The following is a 6,921-nucleotide window of genomic DNA, read 5'->3' as shown; positions in this document are numbered from 1 at the left end:
CAAGAATTAGCCTACGGAGTCTAAACGAAAGTTGTAGATCTTGATTTTACCTACGCGTGGATATAAAGAACGTCGAAAACGGAGCTCGTATGCGAAAGTTATGATTTTTCTAAGTTTGAAGGCTGATACGCGATAGGGGTGACGTGGCACCACCAGAATTGGACACGTGGCACCAGAAGGTTGCCACATGCACCAACTCGGTGAGTCATGACTCGGACTCGGCGAGTCCATCCGATTTCTCCCCTATAAATAGAGGTTTCGGGTTCCCTCATTTCCTCAGCCCCCAACCCTCTTCTTTGTCTCTCTAAACTCTCTCTCTAAGCTCCCTAACCCCCCTAAAAGCCTAGGTAAACCCCCTAGCACCCGAAGGAAGCCCCGAGGCTCCCGGAGTCCAGAGAAAAAAGCCTTTCGGCTCGGGAACGCTACTCCAGCGAAGCCCGGTTTTCGAGAAAACCCGCTGTAAGTGAGTTACACCTAACCTATCTTTAGTTTAGCTTATGTTTTAATATAGGAGTGTTATTAACGCTTATATAATAATAATAATAGTCAGACAATTAATTTGTCGCGGTTATCATTAGACTAAACCCTAGTGGTATCGATACTAGGTTTTATCAAAGGAAAATCGTTGTGAGAGTATCGAAGCGCTGTCCGAGTGTTGAGTCACCACCTTTCAAGTGAGTGCATAGTTACTTTCAGCTTACACATAGATATGAAGTATTTTATATAAATTACCTGCTATGTGTGCATATTATCTGAATACTTGCTATCTATGCTGGATGAACGTTTTATACATGTTTTCAATGATTTAAACTGTATATGTATTTTATATCTACAAAATATGTTGGGTAAAACATGGGTAGATGTAATAGTCGCTGTGTGACAAAATAAAATAACGAGAGGCCTCGTTATAGATGTTATTGATGATCCAGTCATCTAGCGGAGTATAGATGATGACCACGGACTATTCTAGACAGTCCAGTGGAACACTAGCAGGCTCGCAACCTGTAGGTGTTTATTCGAACTGTGTGTTTATTTGAACTGTGTGCTCACCAGATGTACTCCATCCCCCACATGGTTGCCTTAAGGACATTTGTTGCTAAGGAATCCCCTTAGCAGTAATGTCTATCCCGATGATAATCCTTAGGATAGGTCCTTTATGATAGATGCTTAGGGACGTAATGTGAGGATAACGGGAACGGGTAATCGTGTTTGTTTAATTTAATGAAGTTAATAAACTTATTTATTGTGGGTTGAAAACCCTATGTGCTCACCAGGCTCCCAAGCCTGACCCACTCAGTTTTATGTATTACAGGTAGTGGAGCTTGAGCATAGATATGATGTTTGGACGAGGGATTACGGATATAGGCCTGTAGATATGAAAAAATGTAGTAAGGCTTATATTGTACTGTTTATGCTTTTGATCTGTACGAACATGACATCTCGAGTCTTTTAATGAAATACATTTCTATGGAAATGCTTTTGATAAATCTTTATCATATTTTGTTTTGGGACAAATTCCGCAACACTTTTATTTAAAATGTCACTCTGATTTTTAAACAAAGCATAAACAAACCGGTCTTTTATGGCCGTGATTTTGGGGATGTCACAAAGGCACTCAACTAGAAGACCACCGACCTAATAACACTCTATAGCATATCACTACCCCTTATATTCTACCATGCAAGGATATACATCATAACATATAGTATAGTGAGGAAACTCACCTGAAATGCAGAATTAGAGAAACACTTCTACATTTTTAGCTCCTCACACTGGACAGACCTGTGAACTGACTATCAACTAGCAAAGGTTAAACCTTAATTAACAACCCAAATCCTTTAAGTTAGACGCATGGTCAATCTGGCCAAAAGTCAACAATCAATAAAAGTAAATGGTTGCAACGCTGTGGCAAGCCCTTGGCCGCGTCGTGGCCAAGTCCGAACAAAATAGTTCCCTGGTTGAGCACCATTACGCCATGGAAAGCCCTTGGCGACGTCGTGGTTTAGGTCAGAAAGCCATTTTCTCATGAAGAAATTAATCCTTATAGATCAAGGCTCATAACTTCATACCTTATAATGGATAACGTTTCCAACTTTATCCATTAAGACATCATCTCAAGGCAAGATCTGCAACCCTAAGTCCATTAAGTCCTCCAAAGGCCAAGACTTTATGCATGGACTCAATATAACCACAAACATGAACCAATTTCTCACTTAATAGAAGTTAATTGACCGTTAGAGTGCCATAAAAAGCTCTGGAGTTCAAACTCCAAGAACATTCATGAAAGTGACCAAAACCATGCATAAAGTGCATGATCTTGAATCAAAGAGAACAAAGTTCCAGATATAAGCTTTATACCTCAAATGACTCAGATATCTGAAGAAGATGAAGGATCTAAGCTAACTATTTGCTTCCTTGCACCAAGCCACCAAACCATGAAAGAAACTCAAAACTAAAAGCAAGCCACCAAGCTCACAACCATGGAATGGAGGCTAGGGTTTCGAAAAAGGGGAATGGAGGCTAAGGAGAATGTTGTAATACAAGAGTTAAGGTCTATAAATATGAGAGAAACCCTAGAATCTTAGGCTTGGGTTGTAACAACAACCACACCGTGCCCATCATCTTGCCACATTGTGACTGCCATCCAGTCTTGCTTCTTTATTTAACTAACGTGCCACATCTTGGTTATTGGCCTACCATGTTGTGGCAAACCTGGGTCGACAAGCCCAAAGTCCTAATTAAGCCCAACTTGTCTCTAAGCCAATGTCTTAACACATAGCCCAAGAACATTATTCCTTAGGGTACAAACTCACTCCTTTAAGATTTGGGCCTTTTCCGGGTCAATTATCATTTGTGCCTTCAATTAAAGATTACCTGGAAACATGATTTTACAACTTGGGATTTTTCACTTATAAAAGTAAATATTTTATAGTCATCTTTCCACAAAATATAACCTATACGAATTAAGTAACTCAAGTTCCGTTGATGCAAAATTCCAATGAATTGGAGTTTGGCTATGTGTTTATAGTTAACGTGACTAAGATGACATTGTAATTGATATATTTTATTCGATTCACACTTGTCTGTATTGGTGTGACATGGATTTACATTTTCAATCAATTTCATAACGATCATCATAAAAGACAACATAAATAATATTAGTCACATTGTATATCTTTTATCAATACGATATGATCTATCTATATATTAATATTGGCACATGTACATACTAAAAAATACAAAATGGATATATATATATATATATATATATATATATATATATATATATATATATATATATATATATATATATATAAGTTGAGTTATTTAAATACGAAATCCTAAATGTTAGAAACTTTAAGAACTATCGATTTCATTGTTATTCAACAGCGAATATTGACTACAATTTTGTTTTTTGTTTTTTATTTTTTATGTAAAAGCGGTAAAATCATCATTTTCACACTCTAATAAAACTCATTCATGCACCAATTCTTAGTTTAATGGGCTAATTCATACATCATTCACATTTTAATACATCAATTTATAGCCATTTGTAGTTTAATACACCATTATATATAATCAGAAATTATTGCATAATATTTATGAGTTCGCACAAACCTTTTATAATACAATAGTTTACTACATAAAAAGATATACATGTCACAACTTAATACATAAAAAAATACACATTCACAAATCAATAACTCATCTAATTTTATTGAAATATTTCATCAAATACCTTGTGTGCACTATACACATTATAAAATCTTAAAGTATATTTTTAAATACTATTTCAGAACTAGCTAACACTAGGGGTAAGCAATACTAGTGAAATTTCCGATATAAAGAGGTATATGTACTGAACCAACATTGTTTATTTTAATATATGACGATATTCAATACTTTAAAATTTTGAAATTCAAAATTCGGTACTGATGCTAGTATTGAAAATCAATACCATTCCCAAAATGTTAGCTCACTTAAGTATTCGATATCTTTTTTTTACCTATTTCGGTGATGAGTTTTCTTGGATTCGTACACGTTTGATATTCAATATCTTTTTTACCTATTTCGGTAATGAGTTTTCTCGGATTGATACCAATTTGTATCGGGTCGGCTAGTGCTCATCCTTAACTAACACAATTAGTGTTTTATTTATCATCATAGATTTATTTTATGTTATAATGTCAAAAACAATTAATCTTTTTATTTACTTATATTTATCTTATTTTTTGTATTTATTTGTATTGTAATATTATACTTTTTAGTATTTATTTGTATTATAATATTATATTCTTTTAGGATTTATTTTTTAGTAATTAAAAAATTAAAAATATAATATCAAAATTAAAAATAAGATATGTAACATACAAATAAATAAACACAGCCTATTTTTTATTGTGTTGAACCTCATAACTTTTTATTATTACGATAAATATAAAATACTTTATCTATGATGAAAAAAGAACCATGTTACCCTAATTTCTTTTTTTGTTACAAACCATTTCCATTATTTTATCTGAAACCATTTTTATTCCCATGTTTTCCTTTATTTTATTAGAAACCATTTCCATTTGCTCTTCCTTTCTCAGTTTCTGGGTCCATATAATCAGCCATTCTCCTCCCATCACAAGCCCCTTCCAATTCCTCATTCCCACCTGCGTTTCTCAATCCCTTCTTCTCCCACTCTGTTTTCCTCAAGAAGAAACGCCAAAACCCATCTCCCAAATCCATCAATTCACCCCAAATCCTCTTCGAAATTTCAATCGTCTTTTCAATTCGAAGATTTTCGCGTTTGTCCTTTCAGAAAATAGTATACACCAATGCTACTGATTAATGTATCCCGTTGTTGCTAAAGTTTTCCATTCCGTTTTTATGATAAACTCCTTATTCAGACGCAGGACCCATCTCGTTCAATCTTTCTCCGTCGTCTTCCTCTATTGGTTTTACGTTTTCTCATGAATCTATCCCTCGATCCAACTATTTACAGCATATAATTTTATTTCTCCATCTGGGTCCTGCGTCTTACTCTGTTTTCACCAAGTTTTTATCTTCCTTTTTTTGTTTCTGTTTATATTATCGTATATTCGTATATCATACAACTAGTAAAATTTCTGTCTTCTATGGATTCTTCAAGTGGGAATTCAACTAGGTTTACTCAGATCCAGAACTCTGGATCTGATGAGGTTTTGATCGATCCTAGAAAGAGGAAACGCATGCAATCGAACCGTGAATCAGCAAGAAGATCAAGAATGAGGAAACAGAAGCATCTCGATGATCTAACGGCTCAAATAAATCACCTCAAGAACAATAACAGCCAGATCGTCACCACCATAAAAGTCACCACTCAGCAATTTCTTCAAATCGAAGCAGAGAACATTGTTTTGAGTGCCCAAATGGGTGAGCTGAGTCAAAGGCTGGATTCCCTCAACGAAATGATCAATTCCACGAACAATAATAGTAATCATTTTACACCAAATCATTGCACAAATGGTACAAGTGGAATGTTTGAGTTTGAGCAGATTGATTTCTTCAACAATCCGTGGAACATGATGTACCTTAATCAACAGCCGATCATGGCGTCTGCTAATGATACGCTTCACTACTAGTCTTCATCGCATAAATGATTATGTGTGTGTTCGTGGGCATGTGTGTGTGTTTTAACACTTGATGCATAAAATTTGGTAATAAGTGATCAAATTTGTTTTGATGAAGTGTGCTTTGAATAATTAGACTTTGCACGAATACTTTTAGACATGGGTAATCAATGTGCTTTGAATATTTACCCTATATTTAATTATAACTTTTACACTTTGCACGTATACTTTTAGACTTGGGTAATCAATGTTACTTTAGGTTCTACTTACGTAAGTTTTCTCATTTTTCTACTTTTGATTCTTTATCCTAACAAGAGTAATGGTACAAGAAATTATATAGTTTATACAGTTGTATAGTAAAATAACAAGATTATGTTATATATTATTGGTATATTTATCGAATATACCTAATGTTTGATGAATGACATAATGATCCACTAAGTTGTACCTAATCTTATTTGATAAAACTAACAATTAAAGATAAAGTTGTAAATTACTCTTGAGACACCATTAATAAATAGACAAATTAATACAGAGATCTTGATAGGTCTAGTGAGTTTTTATGCTTTAACATCACCAGAGCGTTCAATCGTAACATTTCTTAATGAGAGAACATTTGAGAATACATTTGGACAATGTTTTTTACTTAATATTATAAAATAATATTCGCAAAATTCAAAAAATAGTTACTAACTATTAAAAAACTCACTAACCAAAATCACTCATACGCAACCAACACCACCCATCAACTCTACCTACCACCTACCATGTAGCACCTGGTTCTTGGTACGTATTTCTTTTTATTTTTATCTAAGTATTTTGCATTTTTGGCCTTGGACTCGGCGAGTTGAAGGACCAACTCGCTGAGTAGAAGCAGGATGGGACGCGGGGTTTAAGCATTGGACTCGACGAGTCGAGTCTCGGACTCGACGAGTAGACGCTGTCTGGACAAAAACCCTAATCCAAAGGTTTGCACCCTATTTAAACAATGTTATGTCGACCATAACGTCTCTTATGGTCTAAGCCTAGTCGTTTTTGAAGCAATCTAAGCCTTGTTGGTGGATTTTGGTGCATGTGGTCTTAAGAAGGAAGGAGAAAAGCTTGGGGAAGCAAGTAGAGACCAAGGGAACCCAAGTTTGTGCACCTTTTATAGTTCATTGAAGGTAAAAAGTTGTAACCTTGCTCACTCATTTTTTAGATCCCTCTTTGGGGAGATTTAGGACTTTTATAAGTCATTTTTGGTGGCTAACCATGTTTGCAAACATGGTTGGGGGTTAAAGCTTATGAATCACGTCATTAAAGGGGTCACTAGGCAGGTTTGGGT

At 35.0% G+C, this 6,921-nt stretch overlaps 1 pseudogene; it reads left to right on the top strand.

The window, feature by feature from the left end:
• The first annotated feature begins 4,576 nt into the window (after positions 1–4,576).
• Positions 4,577–5,822, top strand: LOC144998508 (bZIP transcription factor 44 pseudogene; annotated as a pseudogene).
• Positions 5,823–6,921: the final 1,099 nt, after the last annotated feature.

Source organism: Lactuca saligna, chromosome 5 (assembly GCF_052625555.1).
Source record: "Lactuca saligna cultivar CGN05327 chromosome 5, ASM5262555v1, whole genome shotgun sequence".
Classification (NCBI taxonomy): Eukaryota; Viridiplantae; Streptophyta; class Magnoliopsida; order Asterales; family Asteraceae; genus Lactuca; species Lactuca saligna.
This window is presented reverse-complemented; position numbering and strand designations above follow the sequence as displayed.